We start from the raw sequence: 26,260 nt of genomic DNA, 5'->3' as shown, positions 1-26,260 counted from the left end.
TCTTGGCTCAAGGTGCCCATTCTTCCTCACTCTATTTCAGGACTACCTCTTCTCAAAACAAGGCACTAATCTGAACACAAGCAACAAAGAAAGGGAATCAGAAATAACGTTTCTGTGCTCGGCTGTTTATTTTCAGGACTTGTGATATTACTAAGTTACTGAGTTTTATATGACTGAGTGGTTTAATGTACAGCCTTTCTTTTTATGATTTTGAGTGAGACATTTGTAGTCAAGAAGAAATCTAATGCTGATGAATCGTCTGCAGCCCTGAAAATCAAGTTGGGGTGATTTGGTTGTCCAGAGTAAACACTGGGTTCGTGGTGCTAATAGGGGCATATGTTACAGACCCTGTGATACCTCCTTAAATCCACCAATGATTTTAGATCATTCAGAACTGAGCTATTTCACCCGTGTTTAAATTTAGATATTTAAGTTGGAGTTATAAGAAGCTGACGTTTGAACAGCAAATGAACCATCTATTTTCTCTTCCTTAAAATAATTTAAAAATAAAATCTTTAAATTATCCATTCTTACTTGTGTTCCTTGAAGTATGTATTTAATGACAAATTTGTAATGCTACATAACAATCCATTGTATAGCTTATATCTAACACATTTTCTTTTTCCTCAGAACCACTAAGTATCTTTTCTAAATCTTCCCAACCTATTTTCTTCCCCAACCTATATCTTATCAAATTTTGATCCATAACAGTTTCTCACACTTCTGTTGCTTAATCAGAATCTTCCTGGATGAGGCAGTAGCATTGCTACAAAGATCTTTAATAGTTGTATTGAATTAATGCAATGACATGCCTGATGCATTAGAAATCTCACCTCTGGTCTCCATATTTGCGGCTGCTTTTGAATCCTTTGTAGCCTTTTTTTCACCATCCTGGAGGCACGATTTCCATCCTCCACAGGCTTATCTGGTAATGTTACTAAACAGAGCAGTCCATAGAGAGATGTTTGCAATAGCAGGAAGGAGGAGGAAGAATAAATAGCACACTAGCAAATAAAATAAGTGTTGCTTTATTTTCTTAACTAAATGGAGTCACTATAGGTATAATTGAAATCGGTTATTTATTCAAGAAGGAACTTTTACTGTTCCAGTACCATACTCTTAAGGTTTGAAATCCAAGTGCTTAATTGTACATGTAAATTGCGTAAATTTATTGTTCCTTGCAATAATGAACCACTGAGCCCCTTGCATTTCAAAGGGAAAAGGCTCCAAGGGAGTTGAAGGTAACTCAGAGAGAAATGTTCACAAGAATAAAATTTAGTATAAAGCTACAGGGAAATAATTTTCTTTTATAAGCAAAGTGGATTCTTATAGGGGGCAGGTATATTTTTTTCAGTATTTCTTCTGTCTGCGGGATGTGGTGCCACTTTGCTGAATATTCTCAGCAGGGCTGGATCAATACAACCTTAATGACATCAGTGGAATAGCAATAACAATTCATGTTATCTGAGGATCTGTCCCTTCGTATTTAATGCTTAACCTATTCAATTTTGTCCTCAATTTGTAAAAATTACTATTCCCAAAGAGAATTTCACCATTCTGTTATGATCCATGCTTGCTTTAACTTGTTTTAAACCAAAATACATGAAATACAGGCAGATATCTCTATAGAAAAAAAATATTTCAACCTCAGCACTTGTAGACCAGTGTGGATAAATAGATTGGTAAGGTCTAATTAGAAATGAAACACTGATATAAACCAGATGCGGAAAGATGTGGGCACTCTATCAATGAGGGTTTAGCTAATGTCCTGTTGTAACGCTGATTGCTTGCTTATTACCAAACTTCAACAGAACTACATAATTTTTCAGAAATCCTTTATTCTAAGTTTAATTCTGAATAGCTAGGTAAAACTCGGATTAAAATTATTATTGCTAGGATATTTGATTATGGCTTAGGTTTTAATGAAAAATGCATTTTCAGTTCATGATATCAGTAATAAACATAACAACTTTGCTTTGGCTTTGTTCTGTGGACTTTGGTAAGGAAGACCTTTCAGTATTTTCAAGGGATTTAATTAGAGACATTTCTGAGACATTCAATGAGTAGTTGTTAATGTATGATATTTACAAGTGGAGGTTTTTAATTAGAAACTGTTCCATTTCTGGTTCCAGCTGTTTGGCCTAAGATGTGAGAAAGAGGATTTAGGAAACTACAGAAATGTGTGAGGAGGCTGAGAAGACATATGGCTGGGGTACGATGAAGAGCAGTGGGATCAGGGTATTGAGGGGTTGTTAACTGAGTGTGAGAGAACTGAGATCAATGGGGGAGTTTAAGAGGTTGTAGGCAAAAGGGAGACATCAACAAGGTCAGAGAAGCAGAAGGTGATGGGTTCATGCGGTGGTTAGGGACATGGGGAACTGAGGTAACAGGATGAAAAAAGAAATGGAAAAATGTTAATTTCCCCCATGATTCTAACCATATCCTATATAGACTGAAATCCCACACTCGAAAAAGTCCTTTTGCATGGCTGCCATCTGCAGCATATGAGCTCTGGTTGCGTAAGGCTTGTATAAAAAATGCTGGAGTTCAACATTTCTCCAGCAGACATTACGATTAGCCCAACTTAAACTGGTGTTCATTAAAAGAAATCGTAAGCAGAAACTGCTGCCAGTAGGGAGTTAGTGTTGAAAGTACGCTTCAGTGGACTCCAGCCAACAAAATACCCTTTTCCACATAAAAATTCATCACCTTTTGAGAACCCAAATGTTAGGGATTCTGGTAATGAATGGTTCAAGAGATGCAACCAGTTCACAACTGAAATTTAATCCTTCCCTACTCTTTGCTACCCCACTCAGCATCTGCTCACCCATCCCAGCTTAAACGGTCCCAGAGTAAAGCTTGCAAAAAATGTATGTAAAGGTCAGAATAGCAAATTGCTATAAAAGGTCCACTATGGGAATCAAGTATGACAGGTGATCAGTGTTAAAGAAACAAAGAATGTACTGTAAAGGCATTGCTCTCTCTCCCTGCCCCAAATGGTCTTGAAATGCTGTAGCTCAATAAGCAAATCTAATAATGTTCTGCCTTGTTAATAAACACACCATTTTTATATTGCAATAGATTTCATTAGGACACTAGATTTGGTGCTCTCAGTGTTAGTACAGGCTCCATGTCAAATTCCTCGATATTTTTTGCCCATCCTGAAATGAAAAAGCAATGTTCAGCCTATTATAATCAGGGCAGGAGGAAGGCAGAGGATGGTGAAATTTTCTGCTTTCATGTTACACATGTAGGTAAAGGGACACTTTCCAAATCTGTTCTCTTCTTAGGGAGGATCTTCCAGATCTCCTAAGACTGAACATGTTTTATGCTGTGCTTCTCTGGACAGAAATCAGACAAATCAGAGCAGACCATTTTTTTTTTTTTTTGTAAAATGAAAAGCAAACGCCTCTGGCCAGCAGTAATTGCATTTGCAGCTCCGAAGTTGCCTCTGGCGCTGTCATGCATCTAACTAAATATCCTTTTTCTCAGTGAATCACAGGGTTTCTTTGTTTTCAGCTAGTTACAAATGTCCTGTGCAATGCCTGTCCTGAAAAGCTGTGAAAAATACTTCATACCTTGTGAATAAAGATGGCATATTTAAAGCTCATACAGCCAGGTGCAGACTGCCCACTTTATGCACCTCATTTAGGAAATGCAATCCATTTTTCTATTAATTGTTGCCAGATGACTCTGTGTTTAGTCTGTACAGTCAATGGAGAGAAGGAGACACCTCATTTACACATCTTGACTTGCTCTTAATAGTGGACTCTACCCAATATAGCTGGCTTTGGAGGTCATACATAGATTCTGGATTCATTTCTTGGAGTTGTGAATCACAAAATTACAGAAAGGCCTTCCTGTTTGGGTCCCAGTTATGACTTTAAATACTCAGGGAGATCCTGTGGTGATTCTGGCTGAAGTCTCCTTAGAGTTTGTCCTGTCCTGCCAAGGAAGAGCTTACTCTTTCCTGAATGCAGAGAGGACCACACAACAGTCGTTTGGCCTAAGGAAAAGGCCAAATGACTGTTTTAACATTGTGTTTTAACAGTCATGGGGGAACTACAAAGATCACTGTTAGCTGCCCTAGATTTTGATTTCATGAGCCTATAGGTCCCAAAAAGGAGAGGCAGAAAGGAGTCCACACCTCTGGAGGAAGACTGCTGGAACGCATTGCTCATCCTCATGACTGTGGCCGTCCCTTCCAAACAAAGCAGAGGAACAAAACAACCTCTTAGCACTGAACACCAGCAGAAGAATGTTGGTTTGTTTTAACAAATTATTTCTCTAACCACGAATATCAAGAAAATTCTGAGGGTCTGGAACTTTTCAAAACTTTCAGTCTTTCAGGTAGACAAACCCATTTACTAAACTGTATCCATGTAGTGTCACCCAGTAGCACGTCATTGTCTTTTATGTGAAGAGTGATTTACAGCAATTACATACAGTTGCCAGGAGAAAGAGAATTTAAGACTGTTAATATAAATTGAATCTGTTTTCTTGTTTGATAAAGAAGTCTCCTCTTTTGAATAGGATTCAGTCTTCAATATCAACAAACTGTTTTCATTTTGTATAAAAAAGATATTTTATGATCTAGCATGCCAGTTCTTAGAATTCACGATAGAGCATTTGTCAACCGCTTGATATAAATGACAGATGTTTATATGTAATAGAGGAGTGGAACAAATTTTGTTAAGAAGGGTATGAACCAGATGTTCACAATATTGGCGTTTTGAGAGGAAAACGTCTTTTTACATTGTCTATGACTCATGAGCCAAAAGAAAATGTGTTTATCACAGGAACTCACACTTGAGACCTTGTCCTTTCAGCAGCAGCATAAAAATGATAAAGTACTGGGCATAAGAAAGTATCTAAACAGCACTTACATTTTATGAATGCTTGTGGGACCACGGTATGAAGTCTTTCACACTTCCTTTATCTGTATTATTTCAGATTTTAATCTAAGCACAAAAGGTTTAAAAGCATTACTGCCTGTAAAATCTGCTCAATTATTTTTAATCAATCATAATGAAATCTGAAGGATTTTGAGGAGTAAAAAATGACACAGTACTTTTATTTTTTTTTCTTCAACTTTAGTATTGTGTGTAAAATAGCCAAAGCATTTTAAATTGCCTCTGTTTCTCTAAGTGATACCTGCTTACTGTGCTGGGAAAGGGTTAAAAGACTTCATTTTCCTCAGTGCTTTTTGTACTTCTGGCAAAGTTTTCTTCCTCTGTTAATCGAAATGTGAATGGTAATCCAGAAGCTGCAGATTTTACCCCAATTAACACTCAGAGTAGCTTGAAAAACAACAACCAAAATCACTTTAATTTCGACTTGCAGAATGATGGATTTAATCCCCTGTTTTAGAGATTGAATTGAGACCATAGAATAGGGAGAGGGTCCCTTGTTAAAATAGATTAATTCTTTGAAAGTATGCAAGAGCTGGATGGAATGGAAGAGAGTCTCCTTTGATAAACACTCAGCATTCAGTTCCTCATTAATCTTCTAGGGTTATGCATTTTGAGAGTCAAATTAATGTTGTTGAGCTAGGGAGACTTATTAACAGATGTCCATGGCAACCTCGAGCCTAAGCATATTAGTCCAAGGCCAGCAGTGTATCTAAAAACGTTCAGAAAACGTTCAGGATGTATTTTGTGATCTTTTCACAATATTCTTCATGTCTTCTCTACCGTCATTATACACTGTGTATGGCCACATTCCACAGCAAAAATAGGATTTTAAGACCTCTGAGAACACTTTTTTTTTTGCAAAAACAGTGATATGAAAGCTGAATTTGTCTTCCAACACGCTTGACATAAACGTAAAACATTTGTGTGTGCACATAGGAAAGATTTCACAGGTGCTTAAAGGAATCTTAATCCCCAAATAGTGGCAAGACATATTCATAATTTTAATTCTCGAGTCCAAGGTTTAATATGATATATTAAAAAGAAAGGAATATCTTGTTAATTGCAATATTATCTTTTTATATAACTAAACACATCCTTCTTGGGATACATGATTATTTTAGTAATCTGATGCTACCCTGTAATGCTTCAGGAAAATCAGTGATGTAGATGCCAAGACAGGGTGCAGGCCCCTTACAAAGTCTTTTCCAGTCTGCAGGAAACAAAAATGAACTATCAGTGATGGTGGTAGTCCATGTGATGAAAAACAATAAAAGAACAAGTTATAGCTCAACACTCTTCATTAAAGTATTTAAGGTCCTTATGAAAGTCTGAGAAATGGGAAGAACATATGATTTTCTTAGATCACTTTCACTGCATGAGGCATTGGCATTGCACTTCACTGGAATGCAAAAATGCCAGAAGAGCTATAAGTCAGGTATTTGTAGTTTATTTTATTAGTACTAGGCTGAACCACAAAATAGATAAAACGGTTTTATGGCTTACATCTGGTTGAATAATAAAACATATGGCTCTAGAGTAAAGCATGTGCAGCTGTAATTTACTGTAAATATCCAACTCAAGATAGCTATGGAGATAAAAAACTTACGGCATGCACTCAGGGTTTATCCCACTATCCATCACTACTTGAATATTTAAGATACTCCGACATTTGTGGTTTATATGTTAATTAACCATTTTTTAGGAGTATTCTTTAGGGCATTCTCTTCTGTGTACAACAAATATGAGTTCACAGGGACTGGACACTACTGGACTCGTTTTTTTCTCCTAATATATCTGTTTAGCAAGTCCTTTATTACAGAGTGATTAGAATAATGGAACCACAATTGATACTGTAGGACATTTTCCAGCATAGACTAAAAGGTAACATATTTCTCATGGTTTTTTTTTAAATGCTTTCCTTAATCAGATTTTCTGTCAGCATAGGCAAAGAATTTTTTCTTTTGTTTTTATTTTTTTAGATTTTTTTAGAGGAGATTAAATAAATCAAGCTTTGTTTCTTTGGAGGCAATACATCTAAAAAGAGATATTCTGATTTTTTTTTTTTTATATCTTTCACATTCACATATCAAGAATACTGAAGGAAAGCTTTTTGGACCCTTTTATAGAATATCCTGAGCTGGACTTATAGGTAGGCTTTTTTGTCAAACCCAGGTGTAAAAGTTTGGATTGGTGTTTCTCTAATTGTTTGATTCATTAGGTGGGCTGTGCCTCAGTTATTTAATCAGCTTGAGTTCTAGCCAAACTGTGAGATTAAAACTTAGTTCTGAGTTTGACATCTTAGATTCAGAATTTATATCTGTGATTTTGGACAAGGACCTATGTCACAACCAAAATTGGAGAGGACTTTATTCCTGCTTCCAATATGAATGTGGCCAAAGGCGATTAAACACCAAGGATACTGCAACCACTGCGTAACAATTGCAGTAAAATGTGCCACCAGATTTGAAATTTGTGTTGACATTGATCAGCTTTGATGCTAAAAGCTAGCCTGAACCCCAAGTAGCGCTGAACTTAGAAGAGGACTTTATTATTCCACATATTGTCAGATATGGTTTGTGTTCCTTACCACTTTACAGTCCAGGCCCTGAGATAGTGGCCCACTATTGTTGTTACATTGACTTCTACATTGACAGGTATTTCTTGTTTCATTCTGAGAAAGTGAAAACAACCTTGCAAGCTCTTCTCTGCCTGCTGAACACTTCAATTTTCTAACTGTGCTTGTTTTGGAAAATAAATCCATCAGAAAACGTACTGTGGTCTTCACTCTGCCCCACAGGCCTTCAAAGCCAAAGCTAGGTGTTTCATGGTGGATGGTATTGTCTGAAAGACAATGCGAAGACCAAACCATTTACCTGCTTCCTAGAAAGACAGGAAAAGATGGGATCAGTGAAATCCCTGGTGCACTTTTCTCAGTTTACTGTCCACTCCCATGATCCTCCGTCAGAGCTTTGCTATGCACTTAAGTCTCCTTTCAGATCGTTCTTAAAGGACCCCCTTAAAAAAATTCTCTTAATGGAGAATATCTCCTGCAGGCACGTGTCATACCTGAGAAAAAAGGAATGCCATATGCCTATAGACAGACCTCTTCTCTTGCTCTGTCCTTTAAAGGAAATTGTTTTCCTCATTTTCCGTACCCTTGGGTGAGTGATGCCAAGGACTTGAGAGGAGAATGAGGACTTGAGTTGGCAGTTTCCACCTTTCCACATGCAGTAGTGAGTGGTGAGCTCTTCTGAAGGTTTCCTCAGTGTAAAAGATTTTTGGTTGGGAATACAGTTCTGTCTGTGGAAACTGAGCTTGCTGATCCATTAGTGAAATGTGAGTGTCAGAAGGAATGTCAGTGAATGAAGTAGTGAGACTAATTGCAGGAGAAGGCTGGAAAAACTGAAAGATGAAACCCTGTATTTGTCCAAAGAAGATTCCTTTAGTCACAATGAATCAAGGATGCAAATGTCACCTCTTAGTCTGTCTAAAAAAAAGGTTCAGGGGCATGTGATTGCTCCTGCTGGGAAAAAAAAAAAAAGATGAATCAGAATCTATGAGACCTGGAGACTCTAGGTCTGCTATTGTAACTTGTTTTTCCTTTTCCTGCTCTGCTATATGTTTGGCCCAAGACCTTACTCCAACCAAAACCCATGCAGCTTTGATCCATACCTGAGGGATATTTCATTATATAATGCTGTCTTTGGTGCTGTCTTTGAAAAGCAGTTGCAGTTTCCAGGCAATGCAAAATGCAGTACTGATCCTTTCTGTCAGGCAAAGGGTAATAAGAAATACGTACTTCTAGAGGAATCCTATATGCATAACCAAGGACTAGTTGCCTGCCTGTTTTGAAGGACAATTAATGATATTTTCTATGAAGTCTAACGAATTAATGTCCTAGCTATTTCATGTGTCAGTTCTTCTCTTCTGTTACTCTAAAGGGTAACATAATCTACAGCATCATTTATTTTAGATGGGCTCTGATCTAGCCAAAGGTATCCATATGCTTGGCTCCAGTCAGTTGCAAGAAGCTGTGTAAGAAGTGATTGGTTTAGCTTTAGATTCTCCTTTGGATTAATGTGTTATTTTAGGTTAGCAATGGGGCTGAAGTTGTTGCTATGCAGGATTTTTTTGTTGCTGAGTGTCTAAGTCCTGATGCAAATATTTTTCTCTTTCAGAAGTGGTTGTTTTTAATTCTGTGAGGTGTCTGGCCAGAGAAATGACGGGCACATTTCAGGGTTTATGACATTGCTACTGCTATCACTATTTTTCTTCAGCAGCTGGGGGGAGCAAGAGAGCCAGATTCGCCACCTGGCCCCATATTAGAATTCTCACCCCAATCATTTGCTGTAAAGGAGAATAAGGAAATCAAGATGATGTAAATTAATCAAACAAAGAAGAAAGACTTAAAATCACTGAGATAGGCTTATCTTAAAGCAATTTCACAAGAAAATAAGATCAAAACCAAAGCAAAATTCATGCAACCTATGAACCCAAAAAAGCAACAATTACCCAACAAAAGACTACACAAAAGACTATGCCCTATCATTAACTCTTCTTACTCAGCTACATACTCAGTCACTAATTATGATGGAGTCGCGGACAGAAAATAGATTGATCAATGCAGAATCTCTTGGAATACAAAGGGGAAAAAAAAAGTAAACCCCAAACAAAATAATAAAAAAACCCTTATCAATAAAATTTCTGCCAAGCTACAGGAACAAATGAAATGCAAATTTAACAAATTAACCATGTGATTAACACACAGTGGGATTACTTCAGGCATTTTGCTTTGCTTCTTGCCAGGATGTAGTCCTACTGAGAGTTATTGCTGCCTCAATATTTCCACAGTAGTATCATAAAAATAATTCAATTACAGTAGAGAATCTGCAGCTCCCTACTTTCAAAGCTGTAGTTTGAAACAAATCTGTGTTTTAAACATTAAGGCACTTTCAATACTACTTGTTCTATACCTTAAAGAGGAGAACAAAAAAATAGGCAGTCTTCTGGAGCTGATTGTAGGCTTGAATTTGACATCACTTTCATTCTGTTCTTTTTGAAAGCTGTCTTTGAGTCAGTGCTCAGCTTAACCTTCTTAGAAGGATAAAAGCCTCCAATCAGTATTGATGGATCTGTAGGTTGGGATGCTAGAGTTTAAGTGATGTAGAATGAAGGGTATATAACTGAAGTGTATACAGAATCCAGAATTATAACAAAAATTCCCTCCTTGATACATTCAGTTGTGCCCAGTATTAAATAATCCAAATCTTGATTCTTTTAATTTGTGGGAGGAAGGGTAGTCTTCAGTGTGCACCTCGGATATTAGGAAACAGAACTTCATGTCCCTCCTCTATGACCCCAGACATTTAAAAAGTGTTGAACAGTAATCTATATTTAAATTGATGCTACCAATGTCATTTAATCACATACGGGCTTAATAGTTAAAAAGAGTATTTGAAATTAAACTTCAAATAAACAAATGAACAATGGTTTTTATTAATAATTAACTCTTAAACTACGATTTTTTTTCTTATTTCAATGAGATGTAGGTTTGTGTACTAGATTTTTTTGCATGCAGAAGTAAGGAAAACAATATGTTTACTCAAGCCAATGGGGGATGATGGCTTAGACTTTTTTGTGGCTGGTGTCAGTACTGTGAAACATCTTTAGTGACATTTCACAGGAGACTTCATTTCCTTTTTCAGACTTTCCCTACATAATGTCCAATTACTATGTTTTAGGTAAGTGAAGTGATTTTCACTTTGAATGCATATTGAAGAGAACACATGTTTTCATTTTATGGACCTGTAACACTGAATCTTGACTAAAAGAGAATAAAATACTTATGAAATGTTGTAGAGTGTACAGCAAAAGCAGTCTGTGTCTTATTGCAAATTCCTTCACTCAGTTATATTCCTACTCCCGTGAAACTATCAATACATGTGAAGTATCACTCATCAGAGTTGCAGTAAAAATTGCTGCTACACTGACAATCAGTATATAACCTTAATAGAGATGGAAAGAGGACAGAAGACCAGACTGTCAGCCATGGTGAAGTATTGCAGAATATGAAGGCTAGAGAGAGGGTTGTTGCATCTGAAGCTGAGAAAGGCTGCTGCTAGCAAAGGTGTAATTCAGCACAAAGATGTGGATTCCATGCACTGTGCTAGCTGATGCCGACCATTTTGTCTTCATCTGTAGTAGTAAATTAAATATGTCTGGGACTCTTCTCTGGCCAGCTGACAGGGAACAGCTAATGCCAATGCTGTTAAAGTCTCTTTCTCTCCTGCTAGAAATGGTCCCTGGCCAGAGCTAACTCCTTAGCCATTCCCAAGAGTTGCTTGGGAAGGTACTAACTGCCATAGGCCAAAAAAATGTCACAGGCTGTTGTGACACTGGTACTCACTTAACAGAGTTTACAGTTGAATTTCAGTGCCTAGGTATGTCTCTTGATATGTCTCTTGGGACAACTGAATTTATTAGTGGAAACATAGCCTAAGCACTGAACACAAGAAAAGAACTGGCTGGTGCCTCGATATTCAACCTGGAGTTTATTAGATGGAAGTCTCTTATGTTTATTTATTTCATATCTACAAAATGAGCAAAAGCATTTCTGTACTTCACAGGATATCAGGAGAATAAACATAATGAAAACTAGACATAGTATGATCATGAGGCCTGTGGTCTCTGTAATTAAAGAGAACAACTGCATCCCTGCCTGTCCCACACCGTTTGTTCCATTCCAGGAGTTGCAGGGAGTGAAGCAGAGTAACACAGGATAACGGTCTGCCAGCTCGGAGTATTCCTTTGCCATCTGGGGACAGATGACAATTTTTCAGCTTTGCTTTCTCTACCAGATTGTGGTTACTGTTTTGGATCAATATGTGTAATATAGAAAAACATGCCCTGCCTTTCCCCCATACTGAAAAACAATAATTTTATTAGTTCTACAATTCTTATAATGTCATTTGTAAAGGAAAATTCTCCTGGTTTTAATAATCAGCCAGCCTAACTTCCAGCCTGGAATGTGCTCTCCTAGCCAAGGCACAAGTATAAAACCACTGAAAAGGAGGGAAGAGATTTACAATGGAAATTCTGACAATCACTTTGAAATAATAGGGCTTGGAGACACCTGCTTTAATCAAGATGGTGTGAATATTTAAAGTGGTCTATTTCTTGATTTTCAGTTCAGCTGATGAAATCATAATTTCTAGTGAAATAATTTTTTTCTTAGGGACGCATGAGAAAGAGAGAAAGTGAAGGATCCTATTTTTCTATTCACTTGGTAGAAATAAATGATAGCTTCTTTAACCCTCTTGTTTCCAGGGCTGGCAGATGGAGCTGAAGGAATTACTTTTAGTTAGGAGTGTTTTTCTTAAATGATAGTGCAGTGCAGAACAGTGGCTGGTTTGGGATGACAGTAACTCAGGTAGTATGATCATGGTATTGTTTCTCTCTGACGTGGGAGTGATTTACTCAGCTTTCTTTGGATTCGGTAGCCACTGGTGTGCTGTAAATAACACAGAGTATTGGGCTTCTGAGGAAAGACTGTTGTTGACTGGGAAGGCTGACTTGTGCTACTTTGGACTTTATTTTCATCAGTAGTGGACTGGTCCTCTGATTTTCAGATGCTGCATGCTGATTCTTGCCATGCTGAATGAAGACATGTTACTAAGAGTAACTTACCCATAAGAATCTATAAAGACAGGTATACCTTTTCAAAGACCTCATGAGGTTCAACAAGGCGAAGTGCAAAGTCCTGCCTGTGGCTGAGGGCAACTCCCGCTATCAGTACAGGCTGGGGGAGGAAGGGATTGAGAGCAGCCCTGAGGAGAAGGACTTGGGTGTACTGGTCGATGAAAAGCTAGACATGAGCCACCGATGTGCACTTGCAGCTCAGAAGGCCAGCCATATCCTGGGCTGCATCAAAAGAAGTGTGGGCAGCAGGTCAAGGGAGGTTATTCTGCCCCTCTACTCTGCTCTGGTGAAACCCCACCTGGAGTCCTGCATCCATCTCTGGAGCCCTCAGCACAAATAAGACACGGACCTGTTGGAGTGGGTCCAGAGGAGGGCCACAAAGATGACCCAAGGGCTGGAGCAGCTCTCCTATAAGGAATGGCTGAGAGAGTTGGGGCTGTTCAGCCTGGAGAAGAGAAGGCTCTGGGGAGATCTTATTGTGGCCTTTCTGTACTTAAAGGGGGCTTGTAAGAAAGGTGGGGCCAATCTTTTTAGCAAGGCCTGTTGTGATAGGACAAGGGGTAATGGTTTTCAATTAAAAGAGGGAAAGTTTAGATTAGCTATAAGGAAGAAGTGTTTTACAATGCGGGTGGTGAAACACTGGAACAGGATGCCCAGAGAGGTGATAGACGCCCCATCCCTGGAAACATTCAAAGTAGGGTTGCTCTGAGAAACCTGACTGATTTGAAGATGTCTCTGCTCATTACAGGGGTGTTGGAGTAGATGACCTTTAAAGGTTATTTCCAACCCAAACTATTCTATGATTTTATGATTCTGTATCTTCATGAAGAATAGATTAGGAAGCTCTACTCGCATCCACAGTGCTTCAGGATTGGCTTCAGCCCTGCAGGATAATTGACTACCATGGAGAGGTACATGGCTGACAAAAAATTGAAGACTGAATGCATTATGAATTACGTGTCATGTCCTGTGAAGAAAATAGGGAAAAAAGTATGACTGGGATAAAGGATGATGAAGTAAAAATAAGACTCCATGGAGAGTTACAGTTATCTCATGCACCAACACCATCAGTAGGACAGGATATATACCATAATCATAATTATAGTATTATAAGATTGAAATGCAAAGAGTATAGAGCAAAGACAATGCTACTTTAGTTGTCTTTGTAGTTTAAAAATCATTTTTATTCAGTACTACTCTGTTTTTGTTATGTGCTGCATTCTTTATTTCTCTAGTCTCCTGCTAAGTTAGCATATATATCCTAAGACCCACCGGTGTTCAACTTTTGAATTTATCTGAGCTTTAATATAAATTGTAATGTTCTAATATTTAGCCAAGTGGCTTTTTAGCTGATTTTTCCCAATTCATACCCAGTTGTTCGCTGGCTAGTATCTGTTATTTAGATAATAATGTACAGTTCCAAGAAGTAACATGCAATCTCTACTGAATGGAAAAGTAATTACTTTTTGACTATGGCCTAATTGTACTGTTCTGTTCTGCCTTGCTTTATTTGATACAATCTGACCTTCTTATTCTGTGACCATAGAAACAACTTGAAACATACGTGGCATAGCAGTTAAGCATGTCTTTCTCTAATTCCTTCTGCTGCTTTCTTGCTATTATTTCACTATATTTTCTTCCTGTTCAGGTCTTCAAGTTTCTTACCAGGGTTTGAAGTTATTTTTCTTGTAGTGGCTTTCATCTTCCCTCATGCTTTTCCTGACTTGGTGGCTGTTGACACTTTAATTGGTGCTAACACAATTCTTCCAAACAAACCATGGTCAACGACCAATAACTCTTCTTCGATGACGCAAAATATCATACTAAGCATTCTTTTCTGCTTTGATAGCTACAAAAAATACTTGTTATCCAGGTAAACGATAATGATTTGTCTGTCCTGGACTTGGTTGAGCTTCAAGGTTGGATTGGATTTAAGAAGAAATTTGATGGTGACGTAAACTGAGGAATGTGCAAACTCTTTGGACAACAGAAGTAGTGTTCAAGACGGTCATGATAAACCGTGAAAAGAAATTTGTGAATTAAAGCCAGTATAGATACGCATAAAGTGCTATGCCTAGGAAGAGTAAAAAAAGGGAAAAAAAAAACCCCAAAATATGAAAAGAGGATTAAAGAGCTGGTGATTAATATACAAAAAAGAAGGTGAGAGGCTACCTTGGATCATAGCTATTGTACCTTAATAAGACCTAATAATATTTATGTCTATACTACTGAAGTCAGGAGAAATTCTGTGGGTATATATGCCAGCCACCTGCAAATCCACATTAGGATGGGACCCACATGCACACAAGCATCTACATCCCAAGAGCCCTGGCTCCAACCACAGAAAGTGTGTTTGAGCCACACCACTCATTGAACAATGATGATGGTAGGACCCTGTCATATCCTACAGCAAGCACTCATCAAACACAAAATCTTGAAGCATCTGTTGTGCAGTTACTGCAAAAGCAGAAAGGAAATCCTGTTCAGGAATACACAAATTGGAGTATTGTATACATGAAAGGGGAGGTAATTATTTACTTCCCATTAGTATTTAGGCTCCAACAGCCCAAGTTTCATTTTCACATGCAGCTAGCACACTTCAAGAAAAATGGGTGAGAGTCCATAAAATAGTATCAAGAAACATGAGAGGTTAGATAGATATCCTGTGGTGGTGTGGCTTGGTTTTTCTAAAATAGGAAAGACTAAGGAGGGGCATGATTACATCTTCTCATGTGTAAAAGATGTTATGAAGAAGGTGGTGATAAATTGCTCTCAAACACCTACTGATGGAAAGATGTGAAACATATTCCTTCACAATTTATGAGGGGAGAGAATGACTACAAGCATCAAAATAGGCTGGAATAATCTTTCTAGATAGTTTGTGGAATCTAGCATATAGAGTTTAAGACAACACATACCATCACATAGATCTTGCCTGACTACAGTAAGATGTACTAACAGTCTCTTCTGGCTCAAAAAATGAAGAAAATGACAATATGAGACAATATCAAGATATTATATGACTTGGCAATAGGATTGCATTGTGTGTATTCCAGGCAAGAAGCCAGTACAGTGTCACCCAGAGCAGTGATTTTACGGATGTTTCTGACGACAGCATTATGGAAAAGCAGTGATGAAAAGAACCTCAAAGTACCCTTTGCTCCAGCCCTTTAAACTGGAGAAGATTCAAATACCTCTGCTTTTTCAAGAATGGTGCAGAGCACTGTGTTACCTGTAATTCTAGATTGGTTCATACTTCGCGTTGAATCTGAACATTATTGTAACTTTCTTTCGCTGATATTTTGTTCTTCAAACAAATAAAATCTTTGTTCAGCTTTGAGAATAGTTTATACCTTTGGGAAAGCTACGTTAATATAGTAAAAATTATCCTTGGACCTGTACTTCTGATTTCTTTCATAACTCCATTAAAAAATATTTCAAAGGATGTAGTTTTGACACAATTTTTTTACATCCCCTCCAATAAAAGTTATATTAATTTAATTTTTTTTTAAACTTTATGAAATATTTTGGCCAGATATTTTTCTACTAAAACCACAGCAAAATCACAGAAGGTTTTTACTAAAATTATGGTCTTTTTTCACCCTCTATACTTTTTTCTGTTTCTGCAACAATTTGTGTTGTTGCAAATCAAATTTAGCATGTAGATTGTACCACCATAATGACTGAAGATCGTGAAAGTAAAATCTTTTAAACTTACTAGAAAACAAAGATAATGTTTCCTCCAGGATCTGCTGGTAGTTGAACACTATGTTAAAGGATTTAGTTTTATGAATTTTTCTGTGAGATAAGTGACGATGTGGATTTACACCAAGTTACTCTGAAGAAACTGCACACTTCCCCTAAGTAATAGGAAAAGTGTTCTACTTCAGTCGTTGTCAGCAGCGACTTTCCTTATATTTACCATGGCCTGTGAATGTTTAGAAGGGCTGTTTTCAGACAATTCCTGCCCCCAAACTGGTAATATAAGCACACACTCTGGCTTGTTTTGCTATTAACTCTTTAAGTAACTATGCTTTAAAAACAGCAGTTTATCTATAGGAAGCATCTCTGAATTAAACTGGTGGAGCAATAGAACTGTTTTTGATGCTGTTCAGAGTCCTTGGTGCTTTTTGCCATTCAAGTATAGAGTGGTGCTCTCTGGAGAAAAGGTGTGTATTTGTGTGTGTGTGTGAGAGAGAAAGAAACGTAGAAAAAGAGAAAAAGAGCAAGAAAGAGAGAGAGAAAGATAGAAAAAGAGAAAGGAAAAGAGAAAGAAAAAGATTGAAAGACAGAAGGAAAGAAAGAGAAAAAGAGAAAGAAAAGGAAGAGAGAAAGAAAAAAGGAAGGAACTAAGGGAATAAAGAAAGAAGTGAAGAAGGAAAAAAGCAAAAGTAAAAAAAGGAAAAAAGAGAAAAAAGAAAAATAAACCATTGTGTTTACGAATGTTTTGCAGGTCTGATTGTTCCAGCAGTGCTATTAGAGCCCACACCAAGAATTGTTTTGGGTCCTGGGGCAAAGAGACTCTTCTCCCCCTCACTCCTCTCCTGGAAAAGTACCTGGGTGGTCCTATCATGCCACTACTCTCTTCCTAGTGCCCTCCTCCCTCCCTGCTTGCACTGTAACACAGAAACCTAAAATATGGAGCAGCCGTGGCTGCCAAGAAGTGAGGGAGGCTGAGCCAAGCACAGGAGAGGGCTGCAGCTGGAGGAGGAGTGGCGTCCCCCCTGGCCCCGGTTCCCCCCTGAGGGGGGCTCCACGCCTCCTGGGCTGTTCAGCCCCGACCAGTCCCACCGTACCTTGCCTTGGCTGGACCTACGCAGCGATTAGATCTCTACGTGGTGTTGGCATCGTATTCGGAGATGATGCTATGTCCCCTCCGCACTTGTGGTGGGCCTGAAGATAAGGGCTTGGTTTAACTACCATGGCTTCATTGCAGGTTGTTGTGTCCATCTGTGCTGGAGTGCAGAGCGTCTGCATTGAGCCAGCTCTGCTGCCTGGGAGCCCCAGGGGAGCCCAGCCGGCTGCTTGGTGAAATTACGCAGCTTTCATGTTTCTTCCCCACTTTCTTTCTTTGGTAGGAAACAAAATGGCGCGCCTCCCAGTTTATACAAGTTCTCCAGAATGGAATCCCCTCTCTCCTGGAGATTGTGTTCTTGAACTTGAAATTAAATTTTTAAATCCACAGCGATCTGTTAGATTGGAAAAAAGTTTCATACTGTCACATTTTAGTAGGCTGCAAATAATAATTTATGTGATTGAAAAAAAGTCATTTTGTTCAAAAAGGTTTCATTACACTGTAAAAACACTGATCGTGATAGTGCCATTAGCCCAGACACACTGGAAAATCTTGAGAATTGTGCCTGCAAGGAAGAACACTGAAAACACCCTGATATTTTTCCTAAAGCATGAAGAGTATCTTGATTTGTTTTTTCAAATGAAACTCTGTCATATTCTACGAAACACAAGCTTCTCCAAGACAAGATGTTAATCTATATCTAACACATATATAAGGTTAAATACAGGATGAGAGGCAGTAGAGATTACTGCAGTTCTCTGGTTCACTGCTTTAAGAGAGAGAAACCTAGCACAAATCTAATTTTACAAGGAAATTGCTGGAAGAATGGATGTAATAGAATGGATGTAATAGAACAAGGTATTTAAAAATTCCATGCTCAGATGGATAATAAGCATTTCAGAATTATATCTGGCCACTGAGAAATGTGCACTTACTCCACAGCAACTACTGCTCTTTAATAGTCACTAGCCAGAGCATTTAATATCTAACAATTTGATTTTTAGTAGTAAGGTGACTTTGACTATATTTAATACTGAATAATCTAACAGAATTTTTTAAAATAAAACTCTGTGTATTTCTCACTTGAAAGAAGGCAAATACTAGACTTCTCCTGAGCTGTATTAGAATAATCAGCTTTTGAGAATGGTGAAGGAAATACCTTAATATCCAAGCGGTATGTCTGAAAAGCAAATATTGATACTTTCTGGGAAGCAGGATATAAAATGAAAGACAAAACAGATTTCTATTGCACTGTATCTGAAGGATTTGTACAAGCCTGACAGAGGGCTAAATTGTTGTTTAAAGCACAAGCTGATGATCATTACTAAAAGGGGAAAAGACAGCTCATTTGCTTTGCTGAGAGGATGAGCTTCCAGCATAACACGAGAAGAAAAGTTGCTAAATGGTTAAAAGAAATCCGTGGTGCTTTTGGTCCAGGTTAACAAGTAAGCTTGTGTCTGTTGACCTGAACAGGTGCTTGAGGGTGACTCAGCTGGTGCCTGAGAGGTGACTAGATCAAACATGATGGCATAAACCAGGATTTCAAAGAGACACAAAGACCAGTACTCCTGCTGTTTGATTTGGTGGCAAAACTCCCATTGGCAGGAGGCCTGGCGTGTGCAGGACAAGTCAGTGATAAAAGGACCCACCCTTTGCCATTTTAGGACAGAAATTTGTTATGTAGCAGAAGTTTGACTTGCTAGCTGAATTGTCGCAGGGGGATTTGAAATCACTAGCTGAAAAAAAAATGATAAATGTATTAAGTTGTTGTGCACACTGTGACAGATTAAGGGTAATCTTTTGAAAAGCTCCTACATCTTATTTTCAAGAGAGTCACCGATGTGTTTAAAGGGGCTTTGGATCAGTGCCTCAGTTAACTGGTGTCTGATTTTCCCTGTCAGTTGCTCCAACAGAGAGTTGTGTGGCAGTCTGCAAGCTGTCTTGCTGCTCCTTGAGGAATGGCAGTCTGACTTGCATCTTAGCAGCTATGCATAATAGGGGAGGATTGTGCTCTGCGCTCCAGGGGCTAAACTGTGGCATTTGTGCTGTTAGTCTGTGCAAGTGGTATTAAATTACGGTCCCCTTGGGCCACATGAGATACCAGAGATCTGTAAGTGTCGAGGTCGGAGCAGATGCTCCTGCAGTGTCAGTCCTGTTGCCCCATTGCATGAAACACTTCAGACGCTGGATTAACATTGAAGTCATGGCACTGCTCCTTCCCTGCTCCTTGTCTTCCTTCTGGCTTCCCTTTTGTTGGCTTGTTCAGGCATCTTCAGAGAAATGCAAAGATATTCTGCAAGAATAATATATGCAACGAAACTGTGTAAAGCAGTTATTCACAGGCTAGCACGCACAGAGGATAGCTAAGAATCAGTAAGCATTAGGCTAAGCACTGGCGTGCTTATCACCCCAATAAATGAAGCAAACACGGAGCTATTGTTGCCTGGACCAGCGTTTGCCAGGAAGGAGAAGGGTCAACTCCCCCAGCTCTCTCAGGGGCCCCATAGCACTGGGGAGGTGCCACCGGCTCCGCTGATGACACTGACAGCTCAGCCTGGGACTCCTGGCTGGGACCTCACCACTCTAACACCCACGCACTTGGCTTTGCCCTTGCCTGTCCATGCTTGTGTTTTCCCTGCTGAATCCTTGAGTTACAGACAATCCCACCCAAGCAATCTCAATTTTGTCTGTAATTTTGACTTTCCTCATCTCTGTACAGTCATTCTGACAGTTCTTTCTCAGCAGAACAAACCCAGCTTGGGGCAGCAGAAAAGCTTGCAGTAGGGTATACAGACAGACTAGACCATAAACCATATGGCATAGAAAAAGTATAAGCTACTGCAATGGGATAACTGCACTAAAAGGGTGAAGATCCTAGTATTTTTTTCTGCTTCCGCACTGTTTATGCATTGTACCACATTCCTAGGATCTGTCTTGTAAGTGCTAGGCTTTATTTTGATGATTGTCCTCAGATGACAAAGACAAATTCTTATTTCTGTTCGTTTGCACAAGTATATGAAAGGTGTGTTTTACAAACAGGGTTGAAAATGAGCAGGTAGCAGCTCCCTTGCTCTATATTCTAAGCATTCTTTTCTATTATATGTCCCCCTAAACACTGTCATAAGGTCATACCTCAACTGTTTGCCCATAGCTTGCTGAGTGTTTATATTTCTGGCTCTGTCTCAGCATAACTCAAACAGCACCACCAATCCTAAGAAACCCTCTCGTGGTCTAGAGTTCACCCCAATTTACTACAGGCCAGCTGATTGGTGGTAACTCAGACGGCTAATGTGATGTAATTCATATTAGCTCAGCTGTCGGTGAATTAGGAGAAATCAACCAATGTCAGTGAAATGTGGCTGACCTAAGTCATGTTTGCAGTGGAGTTTAAAAATACATACCTGGACTATTACTGGAGATTCATCAATGCATGGATTTTTTTTATCCCAACTAGTTTTTTGAAGTGCTTATTCTTTCAGCTACTTACCAGCCTCTGAGTTGAATAGCACTTTCCAAAGCTTCTAAATAGAGTCATAATTCCTTCCACAGCTTTCATGTGTGAAGAGTAGCCATATTTGTCAATATTTTGCTCTATTTAAGCCTAACTTATCAGCATTACTCATCAGTACCAGCAGTACTTACACAAGTAGAAAGATTGAATCACAGAGGTAATGACTTAGCAACTTATACACAATTTACTGTGGACAGTATCAGTAAAATCAGGTCTGTATAAAGCACATATTTATGCACTTCTTGTTATGTATGCTGCAAAAGTTTTTTTTCTCAAGACAGATTTTCTGAAGTGGTCTTTGCATTGCTTATGAAAATATGATACGCAAGGCCTGCTGAAAAGATCACAAGGGTGCAAAAGAATTCATTACATCTATTGAGAGGAAGGGAATAAACCGAAATAAAAAGCATACCACTGACGCTTCTCATGACAGGCAATCAGATAGGGAGGCTGAGCCCATCTGAAACTTGTAGGTGCCTCAGGAATTGAGCCAGTGCAATTCTCTTCAGGTCAGCAGGGGATAATAAGAAAATCTGTCAAAGTTGAGGGAAGAGTCAACTTTCTAGACCACAAATCTGTTCCGAGCAGAGCTGAGAGACAAAGAGTTCAAAAGGTTAATGCTACCATGCTTATTTAAGTGAACATTAACACTGTTGTGAGAAAACAGGTGGAAAATAACTGGGGGAATTATTTGACTGGTTAGGTTTATAAAAGTGATCAGAAGGACAGACATCTCACTCAAAAAAGTGTGTCACAGTGAAAGTGTAAGTTGAGGTCTTTTTTTCTTTTTCTTACAAGTAGTTTGAATTAAAGACCTCCCAATCATCACAATTGTGTTCTCCTATTTAAGAAATCAATGGGGAAACATCTGGGTTTTACATAACATTCACCATCATGTCTTTCGTCAGATAAATTAACAGCTTTGTTTTGCAGTGGCTGTAGAAAGAGAAAGAAACATCAGAGTACAATGGCGGTTCTGTCAATATGGAGCCACTATTAGGGGTGCTACTATCAGTGATGATCAATGTGAAGCAGACATTTTTACTGGGAGTCTGTTCTAACACAATACAAGGGAACAAAAGGCAAGGTGGGGCCATTTTGTGGATAGATTACAACCTACTGCTCACGACCTGCCTTCATTACATCCCTTTCTTTCCATCTGAAGAGAAGAGAAACCCAAATAACAGTGGGTTCTGTTGCTCTGATGACAGCTTGAGAAAAAGTAATAAGGAATTCCTACAGCTATAAAAACAGAGTGAGGAAAGGGAGCCAAGTTACCCTTGGAGCTGTCACTCTTTGCAAGGCTCTTTTCTTTTCACTTAATTTTGTATAATACTTTATGGCTAAACATCTATTTTTATAGCCAGATGAGCACATAACTCATTCTTTGAGGAGTCTTGGAGAATCGACAAAGAATTTCTGGTAAACCTTCAGACGGCCAGTCTTCTTTCTGATCTGCTTAGATACCGTGTATCTTGAATTTTCAGGCATCTGAAGTTGTGGATTACCTCATGCTTATCAGATCTGTTGTTTGGGCTTGAGTTATGTCCAATCTGAACAAACAATGAATCCCAAAAAGAATTTTTATTGTGATTTAATTTTTGTAATCATTTGTCTTTCAGAAACAAGGCAACAACCTGAAAAGTGCTGCACCGGAATACATGAGTTGGTTTGGAAAGCACAACAATTTCATGTTCTTCCTCATATTCCTCTACATCCTATTTTATCTTTTTGTTTTCTTTTCCATAATGCAGAAAAAGCCAGAACTGTATGAATATTGAATAACAGTATTCAAGAACATTTGCAGGAATTTGAAATGGCTGTTTGATCTATCCATATCAAGGCCCCTTGTTATCTGCTGCTCCTGCGGTTTCAGACAGAAAGGTTTTTGTTCCTGAGGAGGTTTGAGGAATGGCTGATTTGTGTGAATACCAGTATTTGCATGCGAACGAGGCTATTCCTTTACAAACATGAGCTTTCATTATTCCTCTGTTTAAAAGGATACACTAACCCAATTAGTGAGCTGGAAGAATATCCCGTGACTTAGCTAACCAATAACATGCTCCAAATAGGAGGCAATAAATACTTAAACTGCACAGTAGCTGAACCCCCAGGTTGGCATTTCCCAAACCTTTGGAAGTTGAACCCTCCCTTTAGAAAAATAAGAACAATTACACTCTTCACTCATCCCATGCGTTATTAAAAGCATGCCAAATCAACAGACACTCAGAGAAGTCTGTGTGGATCTGCATGTTCAGGTACTTCCTCTCCTCCCAAAACATGCTTTGGACAGTGTAAAAAGAAACTTCTGCTTAGAACAACATAGTTAACTCCTCTTGAAATGCCTCACAGCTACTGCTTCAGGCTTTCTGCAGCCTCAGGCAGGTATCAGTTAAACTCGAGCATCATTTACTGTATAGCTCATGAAAGAAAAACTGAGATTAGAGAGCAGCTGAAAGACTGAGACTGTACCTCTACATGCTTCCTCAAGTTCTGCTCATAGTCAAATGTTGTCCACATTTGATGATGCTGAGAAAAGTTAGAGTCTACTCACTTAACTTGTGCAAAATGTTAATATTTCAGACAGTAACTACAATAAAAAAAAAGGCTCAGAGGAATCAATAGGATCAAGAGGCATTTCACATTTTGGAGATCAGTCTCACAGCTTATTCACAAATAATCTCAAACAGAAAAAAAGGTTGCATTTGTTATGAGTATTAATGAGGATGAATAATCCATCCAGCTGTGCTAAGTAACATGAGAAAAAATGAGTTCTTATGTTATTTCTGGCTAAGTTATACTGTATATAAGGAGGTTTATATGATTTAGTTAAGATCTGGAAAAATATCCACACTTCTGAATTCATACTCAAGGTTCCACACCTCTGGGTTCAGGGTAACAGGGAAGATTTATAGAGCCTGGCACAAAATGAAAAAGCATGCATCGCCTGCCTAATCGTCAGTACTCCCAACCCTTTTCACAGCTGCTATTTACCTCCTTCTCCTCCTCTTATTTTCCTTTTTTTTTTTTTTCACTCTAGGTGTTTCTTTCCCCTGCTCCTCCAGCCTAACCCTGAGGATATTTAATTAATTTTCAAAATTATCCTCTTTTTATCTTAGTTTCTTTAATAGCTATTATTTCTTTACCCCACACTGTTCACTTTATCTTATCATGTGGCTTCTTACATCTACTCTGCAGATGCGTTTTCAGGGCTCTTTGCAGCTCTGCCCCAGCACTTCATCTTTCATCACTCCACCTCTTTGTTCCTCTTTATAGTGCCTCCTCTTCATACCTTGTTGCTGCAGCTGAACCTGTGACACTTCCACACTATTTTCTGGGCCTAGGAGAAAGGCAAATACAAAACAGTTGAATTCCAGGAGATGATGTTGGCATGAGAATATATACAGGCACAGTATTAAACCACTGGTAAAAGAAGACCTCCATGTTAGGCATAGAAATACAGCACATAGGCCTCATTCAAGATAGGATTATACCCTGTCTCTGGAATTTGAACTTTTGATTTTTTGGCATTGACATCTATCTTTGACTAGTATTTGTTCTGGTTCAAACCAGAGAAAACCAATGTATCTTATAGAAGGAGTTTGAAGACAAAATCACCTATCTGAAAAAAAATCAGTGACTGTGGTGGAAAATTTTCATGATTTTACAAGCTACCTACCAAAATCTTCAGATAACTAGAGAACTATCTGCAAAACAGGCATCACATAGCTCAGAGAAACAGAGGAAAATTATATCTGGAGTTGTTTAATGGAGGAGAAAAAATTATTGAAGGTTCCATATGTCCTTTGAAAGGTGTTGTGTTGCTTGGATCTGTGATGTTGTCCCCAGAAAGTCCCTCCTGACTTGCTTTCTTCTAGAGCCCTTGATCTGACCACTCAGTTGTCCTGAAGCATCACTGTTTGCTTGGAGTCAAATGACATATCTTGAAAGTTTAGCTTGAGCTTAACGACCCTTCTTAGGACAAACAGAAAAGTATAGCTATTAAGAAGCAAAATATCTTATTTCTTCTTCCTTGTGTTCTCTTATATTCTTTTTTCATATATTTTTTTAAATAGCCAGACCTTATAAGCACAGTATGTAGGCTTTAAATGACTCATGCTGTTTACATGTATTCCAGAATTCCTTGTTTGTTTGATTAGTTTCAGGTTCTCTGCTGAAATAATGTACCTACATAGTTTTCAGGTCAGTCTTGTCTTTAGCTCCACAAAATGTCTTTCAAATGGCTTTCCTTAATAAACAGTAATGATAAATATTCCACTATATGGAGTACTTATATATCCAGTTTATCATAGTGTCCCTGTATCTTCCCATCTTTTAAAGGAAGCGAGGAGGTTTAAGATTTATAAGCTAACCACAAACAGTCATTCAGTTGTTAAAGAAATTAGTGCATAGAACTGCTGTGCTTTTTGAGCTTCATTCAATTTACTTTCTCAAAAACACATAGAAGGTTCCTGTTGTTGAATGATCCTATCCCTCTAAGTCAAGGTGGGATCAAGACAGAATTGTTGGCCATTTTCTCTTCAGCCCCCAAAGTCTCTTCTCCAGACAAGAAGAGAAAGCTTGTTCTCCATCACTTCTTGAGCTTTGAAGAAAGACTTAATATCTCCCCTTTCTCAGCCTTGGTGTAAATGAGGCCTCTTGAGGACTTCAGCCAGCCCAAATATAGTATTAAAGAGCAAATTATTTATGCTTTTGTCTCTTTGGTCTCCTAGGCATTTCTGGAAGTTTTGGAAAATTTTGCATGTCTTCTTAAGAAAGTCTGTCCCAGCATAGTGGAAGGCACCTGTCATACATGTCATTTATACCTGCTTCATCTGAATTCCCAGAACTGTAGAACAAAAAAGCAGGGTGGGATTGCCTAGCTGAAGACTGTTCCCATCTTTTCTGTAAATTTTTATTTAAATTCCTGTGTAAGCTATTTCAGCTACTGAATGGACAAGGCTGCGTGTAGTCACTGTAAAACTCCTTTACCAGCTAAGGAGAAGGATTCTGAGCTGCCTTTCTCCACCTTCCAGCCTCTCTGTATCTCCTCTCTGCTTGTGCCCGCTGAGCACAGATCTATGTCTGTCCCTTTTGTACACCCAACGTTCCAGTATTTCAGGCCGAGAGAAATATCTCCTCTCTTGGCATCAGTGCTTTCACAATAAAGTGGCTCTTTTAAAGCACATGGAGGCTTTTGGCTGAGGGTGAATTACGTTCCACTCCTAAAGAAAACGAAGATGCGCAAGAAAGAGCCATAGCTGTAATTAATAAGAAAGTTGCACTATTTTGTGCTTTCAAAAAATGGTCAAGATAGTAACAACAGAAATTCCCCAAGTACTA

Source organism: Opisthocomus hoazin, chromosome 1 (assembly GCF_030867145.1).
Source record: "Opisthocomus hoazin isolate bOpiHoa1 chromosome 1, bOpiHoa1.hap1, whole genome shotgun sequence".
NCBI lineage: Eukaryota > Metazoa > Chordata > Aves > Opisthocomiformes > Opisthocomidae > Opisthocomus > Opisthocomus hoazin.
The sequence above is the reverse complement of the archived record's forward strand: the minus strand, read 5'-3'. Positions refer to the sequence as shown.